Source organism: Ambystoma mexicanum, chromosome 10 (assembly GCF_040938575.1).
Source record: "Ambystoma mexicanum isolate Mex_15411 chromosome 10, UKY_AmexF1_1, whole genome shotgun sequence".
Taxonomy (NCBI): Eukaryota; Metazoa; Chordata; class Amphibia; order Caudata; family Ambystomatidae; genus Ambystoma; species Ambystoma mexicanum.
In genome coordinates, this window is record NC_090932.1 from 635,248,779 (window position 1) to 635,267,832 (window position 19,054).

Sequence of the window (19,054 nt, forward strand, 5' to 3'; positions counted from 1 at the left end):
TGATGGATTGGCAAGTGGATATGACATGAGGAGCAGCCATTAGAATATCAGAGTTGATTTTCAATGCCACCACAGCCAACACCTTTTTTGCATTTGGTCTTTATGATGTTTGTTCTTTTTTCAACTGAATTTATTATATGAGGGGTACAACTGTCTGGTTTGACGTTTTAAAATGTCTTTGAGTGGAGATGGGGGCGTGGCTTAGCACCATGGCGGAGGGCTGCTTAGTTTCCGAGCTCCAGGCCCGGCTCCTTATTGCAAATGTTGCCGTACTCATATATGCAGAAAATTGATGTATGCCTTACAGGTGGAGCTGTTTTGTATTGCTGCTGTGTTTCAAGCTCAGTGACCATGGAGGAAGATGTTTAGAGGAGTGGTGTCTTGAGGAGGCGCAGCCTACAAAGCAGGGGAGTCGCGCTACGGTCTGAAGCCGCATGCCGTGTCAGCTGATCGGCGGTCGTGGCGTGGAGGTACCCTAGTCGTTGGGAGGCACGTTTGCTTCATGACACAGTTAAATCACTGCATTCCCACATAATGAAGTAGAAGCAACACATAAAATTACTTTATTACCAGAATATTGAGTTATTTTATTCCACAGAATACTCTATTATCAATGTATATGGCCCCACTATTGCTGACCCAGGCTTCTGGACTAATTTTAGAAACCGTATATCCAAATCTTGCCCCGATGAAGTCATGGACCCTATACTAGTCAAAAAAATCTAATGTGTGATTTAGAATCACCAAGACTCACATTCAATTTGCTAATTTTGTGTCAGATTTAGGTCTCATCGATGCCTGGCGCATCATTCATCCCTCAGATTTAGATTACACATTTTTTCCCCTCCTCACAGCTCACTCTCAAGGATTGACTACATTTTCATTTCTAAATCTCTGATGAATGATATAATAGAGGCAAAAATAGAACCTATTTTCTTATCTGATCATGCGTTAGTCCAGATTAAACTATCCACTGCTCAAAACATACATAAATTCAATATATGGTGATTTAATTCTGCCTTCTTAAAGGATGAAGATTTTGTGAAATGTATACATCAACAGCATTCCTTCTTTTTTACAGAAAACTCGCCTACGGATAGTTCAATTCATAATAATTGGGACTGCTTTAAAGCAACAAAGAGAGGACACATTATATCCTATATGGTAGCCAAAAAGAAAAGACTGAAAAAAGAAACGGAAGATATTCTCAAACAAATTAAAATCTTACAATCAGAGTATATCCATACCAACTCTGCCTCAATTCATCGAAAAATCATGAAAGTCAGAATACAATATAATAATCTGACCAATCTGTTAAAATATAAATCTAAGATTTATCAGTTTTTGAATATATCAGGCAAAGCATTGGCATCCTATCTCAATTTTTTAAAAAATAAAGCAAGAAGTGTGGTTATTAAAGATCAAAATGGAAACAGAGTCATGTCAGATAAAGACATTACACAAGTCTTCTCAAAATGTTAGCAAAAATTATATTCTTCAGAAACGTCACCAGAAAATACCCATGCCTCTGATTTTCTTAAAAATATCCATCGTAATGCTTACACTACTCCAAATTTCAAATCTTTTAAGGATCCAATACCATTGAGTGAAATTTACAATGTCATTAATGATCTCAAAAAGGGTAAATCCCCAGGTCCAGATGGGTTTTCTATTGATTATGTTGCCCACTTTAAAGACACATTAGTTCGCAAACTTAATGAATTATTCAAATATTTTATTTCTACTAAAAAAGCTTTTGGTTCCTTTTCAGAAGCTATGTTGATAGTTTTCCCTAAACCTAATAAAGACCCTCAATTAGCCCAAAATGATAGACCTATCTCCCTAATAAACACGGACTGTAAAATATTTGCCAACATTTTAGCCAACAGATTTAGCCCCCTTCTTCCTAATTCGATTAAGAATGACCAGGTGGGGTATGTAAAAGGAGGTTGTCCTTTGAAAATATTAGATTATTCACATATATCATTAGCATCATTCAAAAATCCTCACACCCCTACATGGCAATAGCCCTGGACACAGAGAAGACATTTGATAGGGTCGAATGGGCCTATATGTTTAAAGTCCTGACTTGGCATGAAATCCATGTTTCGTTCAAATCTATGGTGAGAGTGTTGTATTCTAATCCCACAACATCAATCTATGTTAGCAGTCAAATGTCCCCTTCATTTCCTCTACATAGACATACCCGTCAGGGCTGCCCCTTTTCCCCTTTATTGTTTATATTAGCATTAGAAAAATTCCTAGAAGCAATCAGACACGAATATAATATAGTTGGCATACAATTTAAACACATTAAGATCAAAACAGCAGCCTATGCGGATGATATGTTACTTTTATTAAGAACTTCTGATACGTGCATACAACACTTAAATTGTATCATCTCACGTTGTTCCCTAGCATCAGGGTACAAACTTAATATGGACAAGTCCAAAATATTATCCCTTAACGTACACTGTACAAGTCATCATTGCACTAGTCTTGGTTTGAAATGGTGCCCAGCAGATATTAAATACCTAGGCATCTGAATTGCATCTTCTATTAAGCACATTATCAAACTAAACACAGACAAAAGCTAGCATCAACAAAGTGAAGTAATTAAAGAATACATGGTCACCACTCTTTATTTCCTGGTGGGGGAGATTGGAAACTGTTAGAATGATGTTGTCACCCATTATATTATATTTTCTTTATATGCTTCCTTTGCCTATTCCTATATCTTTCTTTAATTCTTTGCACTCTTGCATCCTCAAATTCCTATGGGGAAAGAAGAAAAGAAGGATTTGGTTGTATAAACTCAAAAAACCTAAATCCGAGAAGGGAGTGGGCTTTCCTGATTATAGAAAATATCATTGTTTCTTCTTGCTAAGACAAACTCAGTTACGGTTCTCTCCAAATCATATAGATATACCAAAATGGTTGCTAATAGAGAAAGCTATAGTCTTAACTCATGCTCTCTTAGACTGCCCTTATATTAATAATTATAGGAGATGTTTTTATAGCAGCAGTATTAATATTTAAATAAAGTACTTACTTTCATATCTATTTCTACCTCAAGAGAACAATTCTCAATTTATATCCCAGTATATATGGATGAATCCTCTAATTAAAATTAATAAGAGAGCTATCTGTTGGAGACCATGGCTTGACCTCGGAATCAGGTATATAGGACAATTATTTATCCAAGGCACCCCATTAACATTTGATGAATTTACAATTTAATTTCAAACCCCAAGGACATTCCCCAGAAATATATTAGTTTAATGAATGCAATTATGGAAAACTATGAATTGCAAATATCTCATTCCAATAATTATCAAGCCCAACGATCACTCCATTTATCCAATTCTAATGTTACAGCATCTATGTTTTATAAAGTATGCTGCTCCTCTGTGTCTACTGATGAAGCTCTGTTTAAATGTCAAGAAGCTTGGAATCAAGACTGCCTCCCTAATATCATACAATCTACATGGCCTCGCATATGGACAAATATTTCTAAGGTTATTGTCTCAGCTAGCCTTTTGCAAACGTTATATTTTTGTCCCCACAGAGTTTTTGTAACCCCACAAATGCTCTTTAAGTGTGGAATTGCTCAAAATAATGATTGTTGGCGCTGTGTAGGATCTCTAGGATCATTTAAGCATATGATCTTTGAAAGTCACTATGTTATGTCAATGCCTTTTGGAAAAAGATTGCGGAAACCCTTGGAAACATCTTTAGAATTCAGTTCAGTATGTCCCTTGAAGTTGTATATCTGGGTAGTGAAACAATACAACCGATCGCTATTTGATTGACTTATTTGTTGCTATAGCCATACAGACTATTACGTCAAATTGGTAAAACTCAAAGGTGTATACTTTAAATTATGGTGGAATTCAGTCTGTAATCTTCACAGGATGGAACAATGTAACGCTGCTTTCCCACCCTTGATGCATAAACATCTATTGAAATGGAAATATTTTGTAGATTATTTAAACAATGCAATACCCAATCAAGATTAAGATTATGGTTGATTAGTATTAGTCCATCTTTTATATATATAAGGAACCCTTCCCCCCTCTTATTGTCTGTGTTAGTCTTGTGTGTCATGTATGCTCATATATTGTTTCTCTTACAAGGGAGTTATACAACTGTTAGCATATATTAAACTGCATTGTATGCTTTAGAAAAGAATATACATATAGTATATAAGGTTTCATATATGCATTGATAATGAATTGATATATTATAGCCTTGTAAGGCTTTACATTTATCCACATGTGTATTATTTGATTTATAAATCTTATGCACTTAATGTTCTTAATAAAAAATATGTAAACAGAAAAAAATGTCTTTGAGTACTCCAGATGCCTACCCCTTACACTCCTTGCATCCATCAGTTCACAACTCGACAGAAACTAGGTGCCATGTTTTAATATATATTTTGATTAATGTATGGCTACTACATGAAGTGGACATCATGATCTTATGACCCCTAGTAATACATTCCCACCCCACAATTCTAGACAACAAACATGCAGTTATTTCAGAACTCAAATTTATTTTAAGTAATTAATGAATGGTGATATCCAAGGGAAGTCACCACAATGTTACACAATAACAGACAGCTTATATACAAAAATAATATTACCTACCTGTTTTTATCTCACTATTTCATCCACACAAATATTAATTTCCATAATTCAGTCGTATATGCACATTGAGTTCTGAATAACTAAAACATTCTAACTGTAAATGTGATGCTTACTGGCAGTTGGATTTAAATGTGCATCATAGCAATAAAGACGGCAGATGGACCATAACAGAATATTACCTTTCTTGAGAGTTGGTACTTGTGTGTGCTGTGTGTGGTTCAGTGTGCTGAGTATGCAGAGGAGATCTTTCTTCATTGATTTGGTTGCTGCTTTGATAGGTATGTTGAAGTCACTGAGGAAGATGTTGGTGGCATGCGTGAAAGTCATGGGGGTGACCAAGTCCCTGAAGTATTCGTTGTAGGAGGTGTTGGGCTTGGGTGGTCTGTAGATAAGATGAAAAGTGACTGTGTCTGGTGGGGAGAGTAGAAAGTGTCAGGGTAGATTTTTGAAAGACCAAGCGGTGGTGGTGTCCAGTTGGGTGCATGGCCATGATGCCTTGTGATTGATGGCGAGGTATGTATCACTCTTGTTTGGACGGTCTCGTAGTAGAATTGTGTATCATTTGGGGTTGAGGACATGTAGGGTGTGGGTGGAGGTCTCAGTAATGAAGATGGAATCCAATTCAGGTGTTTTGATGAGGTTGATGATGTCAGCTGCATGGTTGATTTATGAAGGGAAATTGGTGAGCATCAATTTTCGTTTAATGGTGGATGATGGAGTGGTGACGGGGTGTATGGTAATAGGGGTGAGGTTGCTACGATGCAGTGTCTATGAAGCTGCCGGTGAGAGCCGTGGTTGGCAATACACGTTTTGATGGTAGGACTGCGCTGTTGGGAGAGAGAAGTGAAACACATACTCAAGGGAGTTTACCTGATGTTATGAGGGGCAGAGGTTCAGGTCCTTGGTCCTCCCGGTCCAAACAGGATTCCAAAAATGAATTGCAGTTTTCTTCATTTGCCATTCACTTCAAACACCCAAGAAAGTAATGACCTTGACCTAAGAGTTAAAAGTAGAAAGGAAGAGGCAGGGCTAGGAAGGTGGGTGGGTTTTAGGCCATGCGACCTAGACCCACTTGCACCTGCTCTGCAACTACTAATGCGACCCTGGCAACTGACTTAGCACCAAGCCAATAAGATGCCCATGGGAGATGAATCATTTTCGTCCACTTGAAACAACCAAATGCATGATCTGTGCAGAATGTGTTGATGTCAAAGCTCCTACTGTGCGGTCTATGAAACGAAAAGGCTCATATACAAATCACTCTCATTAAATAATGTCCAAAACCAGATAAAATGTTTAAACAATTTGTGTCCTTCAAATAAATTAGATTAAAATGGTTTAATATAATTATAATTGTTCTTTTATAATTATAATTGCTCTTTTATAACGTGCTTAATACCGGGGACCAGTTTCTAAGTGCAATGTTTAATTCATAGAATTGTTTCTAATATAAAATATATATTAAAGGGCAGCAGTCGCCGCCCCATAGTTAAGATGAGTTGGACACCCATAGGAACCCCTCAGAATTCTATCGTTAATAACGTTTGATTCTAGTAATAGTTTTAGCTAAAATTTTGAATGTGAGTACCTACCCGCCCCTCCCCCCAGACTGCAATGTTTCGTAAAGATTAGTTACAAATTCAAAAAATGATTAAGCGTCAAAATAAATTATTTTTACAAAAGTGTGGCCTACTTCCCATTAATTTTCCCATAGACAGACAAGGTCAATTTTTGGTCAAGCGCACAGCCCAATCCGCTGGACGGCTATGGACCAGATCTGAAACAACTTGGGCACAAAGCATTGACTCGTGATCCATGCATGGTTTGGTGTTTTTTTCCATGCAGTACTTATTCAAATATTTGATGGAGAATGGGGTGCCCCTTCTAAAAAATAGATAAGAGATATCTTGGGGATTTACCCAAAACCTGGTGTTTTTAGAAATGAAATAGCCGCCATCTTGTTTAGATATCAGCGGCTATAGCCAAGGATATGGGCAAATGAAACGCAGGAAAAAAGCTATTTGCAGGTCAAAAAAGGAGGACAACAAGTGACATTTCGAAGTTATAGGAGGTCCAAGGATGAAGTTTGCAAGGCGAGGTTTTATGTAGCCTCGGCTATAACCACAAATAGCCGGCATCTGAAAGCAAACTGCATCACAGAAACAGCTTGTGTTGTTGGGGGAAAGGGAGAGGGGAGGGGAGGGGAGGTGAGGAGGACAGCTCTGGAGTAGGGGGAGCTGGCACAGATGAGGGGACACTTGGTGAGAGCCTGGGGGGCACACAAATATTTTATTCAGCCATTTTTGCAATGTTTGCAGCTATATAAGAGGCTACGAAGGTCTACAGATATCTGCAGGTAGGAGTATTTCCGTGCCTGAGGATATATATTTTGGGGTGTCTGAGTTTTATTTTTAATTTAAAGTAATTTTTATAGGTATAGTGATATCGGGGTGAAAAATCGCTGCCCATGGCCAAAGGCAAAGGTCAGTGTCCTGGTAGGTATTTGCAAGTCTTTTTTTATTTTGGATGTGTGTTTTCAGACTTTTATATATGTGAGACTTTGGAGAAAAAGAGAAGAAAATAATTTGACAAAATTAACATAAAAAGGAACAATCGTACTCTAGTTTTAGATGCCCCATACAATGTATTTTAGGTTGTGTATTCTCACTTATGGTATTATATAGTGGGGCTGTGCAATGTTTGTTTACACAGTTTACTGTTCTGTATTATTCTCTGCTTTCTTTATCTTCAGCTACTTTACATAAGTCATGAGTAGTGTTGTACTGTATTGATCTTTTAAGTTCTTTTGCAGTATAATACCTGAAGTGAGCCCCCTGTTTAGCCAATTTTTGTAACATCGGTTATGATAAAAGTTAATGAACTGTAACCACGGGTGTAATAAAAAACATGTTTGTGTTTATTTTATTGTATTTGTGTATTTGTCTGTCATACGTTGTCCTTAAAAGGACTGTTTTGGGGTACACTGAGTGTAGTATTTTAGCACATCTGGAGTACTGTTTTAATGTTATGAAGGAACACTCCTTTATTATAATTCCTTTGGGTTTTCTCAATGTTAGCATTAAATCTGGTGGACCATCTCCATCTTTGCCTCTGAGTCAGATTGGAAAAGATAAAGATGGTGTGAGGAAATAGTTCCATTAGTTTTTCCAAGTCTTGTTTCATCATTAAAGTAAGGGATACGGCTGGTACATTCCCCAAATCATTACCTCCACAATGAATTCGTATGACGTCTGGCTGCCCTGTACTTCTCAGACTAAACAATTTTGGAAAAACTGAGAACCAACGCATTCCCCCAATCCAAACTATTTAATTGTAAAATCACTCAAACCTACGTCCATGTTAATATTTAGTTTCTCACAAAAAGCCAGTAACCAAAACAGCCAATTGTCTTGGATCAGCCACACCGTTTTCACACCAGCCATGATATACGCAGTCTTTCTATGTTTCCAGGAAAATTTTTCCAAGTTTCAATTTTCTAGTAGTTTGTATGAGCAAGGTGCGTTTGATGTCTGTGTTTTGAAGTTTTTGATTGGTTGATGGTACTGATGTGGTTAACCGCGGCTATCCAGCAGCCACTCTGTGCGCAGTGTTGTTACCTGTCGGTAAATGTGGCACTGTTTTGCAGCCGCGGGTATATTATGTCAAATGATATGTTGTGTATTTGTAGTCGCATCAATTAAAAAGCCTGTGTGTAGGCGCATCAATACTATTCAGTATTTTATTAGTTGTGGCTGGAACTGCGTCTATAAACATACATTTCTGTGCAATAATCATATTTATATGTGGATGCTACATTACAGAATTGTATTTGTGTGTTATTTTATGTACCTAGTTCACTTATTTGATTAGAAGGTTTGAAGGCCAATTTAGTTTGATTTTGGGCTTGCAGAAAAATGTACATGTAGCCGCGGCAGCAAACCAGGATCTGTAGCCACGTTGAATAGCCACGGCTATTAAAGATGCTAGGTGAGGAAAAAATAGATTTCTGTCAGTTTCATTGTTTATTATTAGTTGTTGCTTCTTTTGTGTTTGTGTAGGGCTTAATGATAGGTTGTGCTGTAAAAAGGGGTCAGCCATTTTAGTAATTTTATAGGTATATCATATTTGTTTTGGAAAGTATAAAAGCCACTATTTTCTGCAGTTTTACCCTTTTGATTCCTGAGATCTAACTGTGCATATGGCAGGAGTGTGGCAATGTGAAAGTAAGTGTTAATAAATATGTACTAATTTGAAGATTTATTTGCAGTATTGTGTGTGTTAGTTATATCAACTACTATTATCAGATTGTGTTCATTATTATTTTCTTCATTTGCAGTGTTTGTTTAAGTTTAAAAAATGTGGACATGTAGCTTTTGCATTTGTTAGTAAGGTTGAAGGTTTATTTTTTTTTTAATTAGTATTTGGTTTTACATTTAAAAACCTTAAGCTTTATCAACATGAATCGAAAAGATAAGATCAGCAAAAAGAAGAGAGAATAGAAGAAATAAGAGAATAGTAAAAAAGAATGAAGCGAAAGGAAAAATAAAATGTCAGTAATTCATCAAGAAAGCAGGATAAAAATTACTAATGTATGAAAGCAGGAAAGGCTTAGATACTTTCTGGAAGACCGACACCACGAGTTGTCTTTCCACTACCCCTTCCTGCGTAGTTTTCCTTTTCAATAGTGTTTTCAGTGCATTCATGCACACAATGGTTCAGTCTTATCCATATGTACAAGCCTTTTCCTGTATCCTTAAAAACACTTCTTTCAAGTAGTCCAAAAGAGCAAGTGTCAGGGAACTTCTTTCTCCTTGGAGTAACAGTGAAAACCAATCCTCTGTTGATCTCGTTGTGTGTTGTGCAAATAATTTACCCAGCCATCTGCTTCTCTCTTGTATTAGGGTGGGACATTGCATAGTCAGGTGGTACAAGTTTTCTCTCTGCCCTTCGCATAGCCTACAAGTATAGTCTTTTAGAGTTATGACTTTTCTTGCTTCAAAGAGTTCGTTGGTGGGCATTAAGTTCATGCAAAATCTCACAAAGTCCATTCTATGTCAAAAGCATGGGAATCTTTTCAAATATTGCTGCGGGTTTCCTCTTAATCTGTGTGCCAGGTCTTTTTGACCATATATCTTTAGAGTTCTTACCTTCTATCTAGTGGAAATCCAATCTTGGTCCAGAAACTTTATTTTAGTCTTATTAGGGTGAATAATTAAAGTTTCCTCTGTCACACTCAATTCATCTAAAACATTCAAACAAGACATCCTCCAGCTTTTTAGCACTTTATTCGATTAATCTTGCAGTGCCTTCTTCAGCATTTTAAATCCTCCTTCTAAGTTGTCTATAAGGCATTAACGTTTTCCATTGCACTGGTGTGTAAAGTGATGTTAACCCCATCTCTTCTTGTATCAATTCAATGGGGGTAGATGATGGAAGTACCAGCACCTGTCTCCATTATGCCCCTTCCAGATTTGGCCGAAGTTCCTTGGGGATGAGAGTTGTAGTTTCTGAAACATATGTGTGATTCTGGAAATGCATCGGAGGGACAGGGCCTCCGTATCCTTGTCCTTTACTGCCTTTTTATTGTGTGTTCTGTCCTGTTTTCCACGCAGGAGTTCATGTGTGACTCCTGGTGGTGAAGCTCTCTCTCTTTTGGTTTGGTGAACAGACCCATGGGATACCCTTACGGCACCCATGGGTGGGGGTACAACCCTGTGCCCCTAGTGTATGTTTTTTTGGGCACCTGTGGGTGGCCCGCAGAGCAGGGCATGGGCAGGTGGCAGCTCCATGCTGAATTTGACAGGTGCTCTGAGTATCCTCCATTTTGGGATACCCAGTCCCTGTCACTGGAATCAGTTGATTCCTGATAGAAAACAAGGTGGCCCCTGTGGCCTCTTGCTTTCTATTGCCGGTTACCTTGTTTTCCCAAAGTCCTGGGAAGCCCTGACTCTGTTCCTTCCCCTGACTGGCTGTTGAGTGGAAGTTCCATATATGGTGTCGTTGTGAAGTCCAGTCCAGATGGGCTGGAGCCTTCCCAGTGACTGTATGCTGTGGGTACACCGTGTGGGTGGGACCTGGGTGAATGGAGTGTGTGACCAATATGCACTTCCTGTTGTGGCTGTCTGGTTTCTAGTATGAGAGACAAAGACTGAGACAGCCCTGCCCGAAACTGGCCTAAATGCAGTGTGTAGTGTTGAATGGCTGGGTACTTGTCCCAATCCACATCCCTTGTTGTGAGTGTCTGAGAGGGAGGAGGATGGCCTGAATGCACTGTGTGCCTGATTGGCTAACTGACTGCATGAATGCCCTTCTGTATGATTGGCTGCTGAGAGTGACCCAGCAGTGTGGATGAGAGACAGGATAGTATATTTGGGGACCTCTCACCACTGGGAATTGTTCAGAAGCTGTGTCTACACTTGAAGAGTAACTGGAACTGCTGATCCTCGACACCCAGCTGGAAGAAGAAGACTTGCTGTTGCATTTGCTTCGACCTGATCTGAAAGCTGCCAAATTCGTCGAAGACTGATCCGAGAGAGAACCTGGTAAGGCGCCATCTTCCTGTGCTCCGAGGGACCATCGAGCACCGCTAACCTTTGCCGAAGCTCCCTGGAAGTCAGACCCTCGAAAGGCTGCCGACCCGAGACAGGACTGCCGAGGAGAACGAAGCAAAGCACCCGAACTTTGCCGCTTTCGAAGACTATTGCCGTCGACCAGGGTTCGCAGGTTTGTGTAACCGCTGGAGGCCCGTCGAAGTTGTGTTGCCCAGCCATGGGGACCACTTGACGCCGTGCCGCTGACAACCGGAGCCGCCCGCTCCTTTGCCTAAGAACCTTTTTGTACTCCCTTGTCCGCAACGTCGACCACTTTGTCCCGCCGGAGAAAGTCGAGGACGACCAACGTGCCGAGGAGAATCCATCGGTGGGTTTCCTGCCACCTGAAGGCCACAAAGACTTCGACGACTCGACGCCCTTGTTGGGCCACAGTTCTTCTGAAACGATCCATCGCCGAGGTGCCCCGCACACCTCATCCTCGCAGGACGTCGCTGAAGAGCACCGCCCGGATCAACGTCGTGGTCTCGGCACCCTTGAACTTCTCATCAATGCCGTCGATGCCAAGTACACCATCTTCGACGCCTCTCGACGATCCGTGGCTCCTGCTTTAAAGGGAGTCAATCAAGAAGGATCCTTTGATGTGTCATCGAAGAACTCTACACCACCAGGTACATTGGGGGGGGGGTAAAACATTATAGGAGGAAATAAGACTATTGAACAATATGTGGACTGGGCTTGTGCTATATATCTTTATTTTACAGGTTGCCCAGGTGGGGGGATCGCCACACAGAACTGTGTCTATTGGTAGGGGCCATTATTCTGCCCATTGTTTCAACCCTCTTGCGTTCCTTCCTATCTCTATAGCTGGTTCCCTTGCTATTGATCTGTGTGACATTTTAACCGTACAGTTGATGCGCTTTAATGAGATTTGATAACATTGGTGTTACCACTTTAGAATTGAATATATTTATCATTGTTGATTTCCGAGTACAAAGTGCGTTATTGTGATCGTGTACATACCTTTGAATATTAATTATATAAAGACTGTGTTTTCAGTAATACAGTGTGTGGACATTCCTTTGTGGGGGTTCGGGGACTACACTGTACTTAAGAACCAGCCTGCATCACCTCCTGAGAAGCTAGGCCTTGATTGCTCGTCCATTCCTACCACAATAGAGAATCTTGGCTGGGGTCCTCTGTGCCTCTCCTCTACCATATAGAGAGCGGAAGTACAGGCACCCCCCACCAGTTTCTTTACACTGGTGGCAGCGGTGGGATGCTTATGGTTTTAAGAATCAGTGTATAACCGTGCCACTTACAAAATATCTGCACTTTATTAAATTAAGGTTTGGTTGTGTACAAAAAACTGCATTACAAGCAATGGAGTCTATTGCAAATGGTAAATTGATTAGGATGAGCTTAGAGGCTCTCCAGAGTGCTTGTGAAGCCAGGGAGTTAGACTTTGTGGATAAGTCTATGGGTGAGCTGATAGCTGCCCTGGTGGACTACCAGACTGATGGTGAAACTCTTGATGAGGCGGGGAATGCAACCAATGAGGACTGGGCCCCTGGGGGTTCTACTGAATCTGTTTCTGGGAATGCCACCATTACCTCTGCCTCTGTTCCGAACCCCAGCACTGCTCTTCAGGGGGACGCCCTGAAGATTGAACTTTTAAAATTGGAGCTACAATGGGAACAGTTAGCCTTTCAATACAAAAAGTTGGCAACCAAAGCTGAGTTGAAGAAAGAGGAGTTGGCACAGCAAGTGATACTCAAAGATAGGGACACTGAGCACCAAAGAATCCAGCTAAAGAAAGCTAGAATGGAGACTTCAGCTAAACCAGTTGAGAGCGGCAGGTCCCCAACCACCAAGTTTATGAAAGATTTGGTTGGTGTGTTTGTGGAGGATTCTGATATCCTCCAATGGATTGAAGCGTTTGAAATGGCTTGTGCAATTCATGATGTTGACAAAAGAGATTGGGATAAGTGTTTGTTAAGCAGAGTGCCTCAGACTGGGTATGCCTGTATTCTGAAGCTGAGTGTGGAAGACAGGGGTCAGTATGAGTGTATGAAATCTGCTTTGATTGCCAAGTTTGGCAAGACACCTACCCAATACCTTAAAAGGTTCAGGGAATTTAAGAAAAGAGAGAATGTGTCTTGGGTTGACTGGGTGAGTGCTGCGCACATGAACATGATGGGGTGGATTGATGGTAACAAGGTGAAAACTTTTGTTGAATTGTCCCACCTGTTGTTTTTTTAGCATTTTTCTGAAGCCTGTTCACCAGAGCTGCGTCAGTATGTTGCTGACCAGAACATTTTGGATCCCTTTAAGCTGGCTAGGTTGGCTGACAAGTGGGTCTCCCTCCGGGTGTCCCCTAAGGATCCAGTTGGAAGGACAAGGACAAAGAAAAGGGGGCCTCTCAGAAAGCTGAGGAGTCCCAAAAGCAGTCACAGTCGGGTAAACCTAAACCCTCCTCTTCTTAGACCCAAAAATCTAGTGGGGATAAGTCATCTGTGGGTGGGAAAAAGAGTAGTGGTCCACCTGCTGCAAAGCAGGCTCCCAGTGGTGCCAGTACTGTACCCCGCACTCCCGGCACTTGTTGGAATTGTGGGGCTCTAGATCACAAGAGGGGTGACTCCAAGTGTAAAGGTAAGGCACTTGGAGTACAGGCTGTCAGCCCGACCTACCCTTACCCCATGTCTGAGGTGGAGGCCACTGGCCTCCCCTACTCTACAGGGATCACATGTGGTGTTCCTGTAGAGATTTCCTTAGTGTCGCTTGGGGCCTGGGACCAGTATGCAGAAGTACTGGCGACTATCCCACAGAACACCCGTAGGTTTTTGAGAAGGGTCCTCCTGAACAGCCAGCCTTCTACTGGTTTGAGAGACACTGGGGCAAGCATGACAGTGGTGGACAGGACCCTGCTCAAGCCAGAGGACTATGTAGGTGCTCCTCTGAGAACCACCAGGTTAGCTGGTGGGCATCCCAAATTATCGTCTGTAGCCTTAGTCACACTCGTAATTGGAGACAAGACAGCAAAGCTTCCTGTCCTGGTTCAGGACAATGTCCCTGCTAACATTCTGTTAGGTAATGATCTAGTAGAGTTGGGATTGATCTCGGATGGTCTTCCCCTGACTGCTGCTGCGGTCCCTAGGTCACAGGTGACACAGGGTCTGGCTGTAAATCAGGTACCGGAGCCAAAGACAAGGCCTAAGGCAAGAAGAAGGAAGACCAAGAAGGCCACCTCTGTGGGCGGAGCTCCTTCTGTTCCTGCTGTTCCTACAGCACCCATTGGGACCCATGCTCCGGACGGGCTGGGTCCAGTGGTAAACCCTGTCTCAACTCCTGTGGGAGAAGAGCCAGAAGACTCTCCTCTGGGAGAGGTTCTCAACCTGGAGGATCATCCCGATCTTCAATGCTTGTTAGCTGAAGGGGGACCCTCCCGGGCAGACTTCTGTAAGGGACAGAGAGAGTGCCACTCTCTCGAGGGTGTGAGGAAACAGGCCCTGTCCAAGCACAAGGAGAAGTGCCTAGGACCTTCCCGATATATTGGGAGGGTGAGCTCCTTGTTAGTGAGCCCACTAAGCCTGAACCTGGTGCCCTCAAGAGGTTGGTGGTACCCCAGGTTTACAGGCCCTTCCTACTGCAGTTTGCACATGAGGTACCCTTAGCTGGTCATCTTGGTACCAAGAAGACTAATCAGAGGCTCTCTGCCCATTCCTACTGGCCTCGGGTGGGAGTAGAAGTGGAGTCACACTGCAGGACCTGCCCAACTTGTCAGTTGTCTGGCAAGACTGGAGGCAGTGTCATCGCCCCACTGCAGCCATTGCCAGTGGTTGGCATACCATTTGAGAGGGTGGGCCTCAACATCGTCGGTCCCCTGGACCTTCCCACTTCAGGTGGACATCGGTTCATCCTGGTCTTGGTAGATCATGCCACCAGGTACCCTGAGGCTATACCCCTTCGGACTGTAACTGCCAAGGTGGTTGCCAGGGCTCTCCTGGGCATTTTCATCCATGTTGGATTCCCTAAGGAGGTTGTCTCTGACAGAGGATCCAACTTCATGTCTAGTTACATGAAGACCATGTGGAAAGAGTGCGGAGTAACCTACAAGTTCTCCACCTCTTACCATCCCCGACCAATGGTCTGGTTGAGATATTTAATAAAACTCTCAAGGGCATGATAGGTGCTTTGGAAGAGCCCCTAAGGAGGAAATGGGATCTCCTCCTGCCATGCCTGCTGTTTGCTTACAGAGAGGTACCTCAAGAGGGTGTTGGTTTCAGCCCCTTTGAGTTACTCTTTGGACATCCTGTGAGGGGGCCCCTTGCCTTGATCCGAGAAGGTTTGGAAGCCACCCCTCCAGGTCCCGCCAAGCAAGTGTAGGACTATGTGTTAGGCCTCAGACAGAGGATGACACAGATGATGGGTCAGGCAACAGTGAATCTCAAGGCCAGATAGGAATTGAACAAGTACTGGCATGACCTTAAAGCATCGCAAGTGGATTGGACTCCGGGACAGGAGGTCCTCATGATGGAGCCCACCAAGCCTCGGGCATTGGCAGATAAATGGACTGGACCCTTCAGGATAATCTCCAAGATGGGCGAGGTCAATTATCTGGTTGACATGGGAGCCTCTGGAGTAGCCCGCCAGGTATTCCATGTTAACAGGCTCAAGCCTTTCCACCGGCGAGCAGAAGTCTCATGTCTCTTGCTAGCTTCAGAGCAAGAAGAGGAGGAGAGTGAGCCCCTTCATGATTTGCTGTATAGCAACCCTCAGGATGGCTCAGTGGAGGGAGTGCATCTCTCTCCAGATTTGACAACCGAGCAGCAGAGGGCCTGCAGGACTTTGCTCCAGCAGTACGCATCTCTGTTTTCACTGACGCCAGGCCTTACACCGTGGTGTAAGCACGAGATTAACACTGGTGACAGCGTGCCTTTCAAAAGCAGGAGCTACCGTATGTCAGATACTGTTAAGAACCACATCCAGGCTGAGGTCGCAAAGATGTTGCATCTGGGTGTTATTGAACCCTCAACCAGTCCCTGGTCCAGTCCCATGGTCCTTGTCCCCAAGGCAAGTACCAAGGATTGGAGGTTCTGTGTGGACTACAGAGGAGTCAATGCCGTCACAAAGACTGACGCGCCCCCATTGCCCAGGGCTGATGAGCTCGTGGACACCATTGGTCTGTCACGATGCCTGCCCCCAGACATCCGGAACAGGTCCATCTGTCCAGGGAACAGGCACCCAAGAAGACACAGGAATTCCCAAAACCCTGCCTAGGGGCTATATGGGTTCAGTCCTGGCGCCGTAGGCGCCAGGCTCATATTGCCAACTTTAAACTATGCAGGTCATCCTGCAAAGAACTCATGTACAGGCCATCATGAGGCCCTGAAGGGACTACTTTCCTTTAGGAACTATTTTGCTTCTTAAGTGTGGTACTGGAACTTCTTACCTGGGAACTACTTTTTTGATGCTATTTAAACCACGCCCGAAGAGCAGCACACGCTTCGCATTATTCTGCATTTTAGCAGCGTACCGCTCACTGTGTCTGCAGTCCAGCATCCAGTCTACAGCCACACCCGTCTTGTGTCCGGAGCCGATCCTAGAGAAAAGGAAAGAAGAAGAGAAGGTTAGAACAAGGAGATTTCCATTTGGTCATCATCTTTTCCTGGAGCAGCCGCACCTATGGATAAAGGAAAAAGACATTAAAATAAATGGCGTCACATTGCCAGCTGCAGCGCCGTGCCATACTCACGTGTCTTCGGAGCATCTCCATGACCCGGCGCAGCACCTGTTGAATCGCCGCCTGAAACATCAGCATCTCAAAAGACAAGAACAAACAAAAGGTGAGCGGGGTTCCGCCAAAAGCATTCTTTTACTTACCGCAAGATACTTACTCAGAATTTGTACTGCTCGACGCAGCGCTGGTCACCATCCTACGTGAGACATTTTCGGCAAGGCGCCGCACATGCAAAGAAGATAGAGAACTATTGGTTAATTACAGTTGGAACAATATTACTTGCTAGACAGTGCTTGGTACACACTGACTCTTACCTAAGCGCTACCTTCATCCATCGTGGCGAACTCACTCCTTGGATCACGCTGCAAGGGAAAAGGTATGAAAGGAGCAAGAGTGAAATAACAGACATTTGAACTCTAAAAGAACTATACATTCGGTTTAGACACTACTTACCTCGGAGTCATTGTTGTCTGGAACTCTGCCAAATACCTTCGGATCAGTGAAGTAACTGAACTTCTACGCACCCCTGCACTCCACGCAGGATGGAGAGTTCATCCTTCCAAACCATAAGGTGAGACTTTATGAAGGGGAATACTGGAAGTTTTCAGGGAAAATAGTGTTAGTGTAACCTCTCTACCACGGGTGGCTAATCCCCTTTACTGCTTTTAGGAAAATATTCCTGCGGGCCAGGTAGACAAAACTGAGTGGGCAAGTGCAGTCGATCATCACTTCGCTACGAGTCACACTGGTGGAGACCGCAGCAGTCCAGCTTCGTTCGACGCCCCTGTGGAATCCAGGTGAGCGTAATAAGGTGCTGCCAAATTTGTGAGCACCTTTGACCTTACCTCAGGCTATTGGCAAATAGCTCTGACGGACCATGCCAAGGAAAAGACGGCGTTCTCAACACCAGAGGGACTCTACCAGTTTAGGGTCATGCCTTTTGGGTTGAAGAATGCCCCTGCCACCTTCCAGAGATTGGTCAACCATGCGCTCAGTGGGCTGGAAGCCTTTTGTGTGGCTTATTTAGACGACATTGCCGTCTAGAGTTCCACTTGGGAAGAGCATTTGACACATCTGGGTAAGGTGTTGCCAGCCTTCAAAAGGGCTAACCTCACTATCAAGGCCTCCAAGTGCCAGATAGTTCAGGGGAAAGTCACATATCTTGGTCATGAGGTAGGAGGGGGTCAAATCCAACCTCTCCCCAGTAAGGTACAGGATGTACAGGACTGGGAGACTCCCACTACTCAAACCCAGGTGAGAGCCTTTTGGGCCTCACTGGGTATTATCGCAATTTCATGGCAGACTATGGGACTATAGCTGCACCCCTGACAGCTCTGACTTCACCCAAACAACCTAGAAAGGTTAATTGGACTAAAGACTGTCAGAGGGCCTTTGACGGCTTGAAAGAAAGTCTGTGTAGGGCACCCATGTTGTGTGCACCTGACTACAGCCGACCCTTTATCGTCCAGACGAATGCCTGCAACACCGGAATTGGAGCTGTCTTGTCTCAGTTAGATGACAAAGGGAGGGAACATCCTATCATCTTCATCAGTAGACAACTCAAGGGTAGAGAACTTAGGTCGGCTACTGTTGAGAAGGAATGTTTCAGTATAGTTTGGAGCCTTTGGCGTTTTAGGCCCTACCTTACGGGGTCTATCCTCAAGGTCCAAACAGATCATAAGCCCCTGAAGTGGCTTATGCAGATGAAGGATGAAAACCCAAAACTGCTCAGGTGGTCCATTAGCCTGCAAGGGCTAGACTTCATCATAAAGCACCGACCAGGGAAGAGTCACGATAATGCATATGGCCTTTCCAGAAGGTATGTTGACCGTCCGGATGAGGGTGTCTATCCCGTGGGAGATTAGACACCCTCCACCTCAGTCTGGGGGGGGCGACTGTGATGCTGGAAATGCATTGGAGGGACAGGGCCTCCGTATCCCTGTCCTTTACTGCCTTTTTATTGTGTGTTCTGTCGTGTTTTCAGTGCAGAAGTTCATGTGGGAGACCTGGCGGTGCAGCTCTCTCTCTTTTGGTTTGGTGAACAGACCCATGGGATACCTTTACGGCACCCGTGGGTGTGGGTACAACCCTGTGCCCCTAGTGTATGCTTTGTT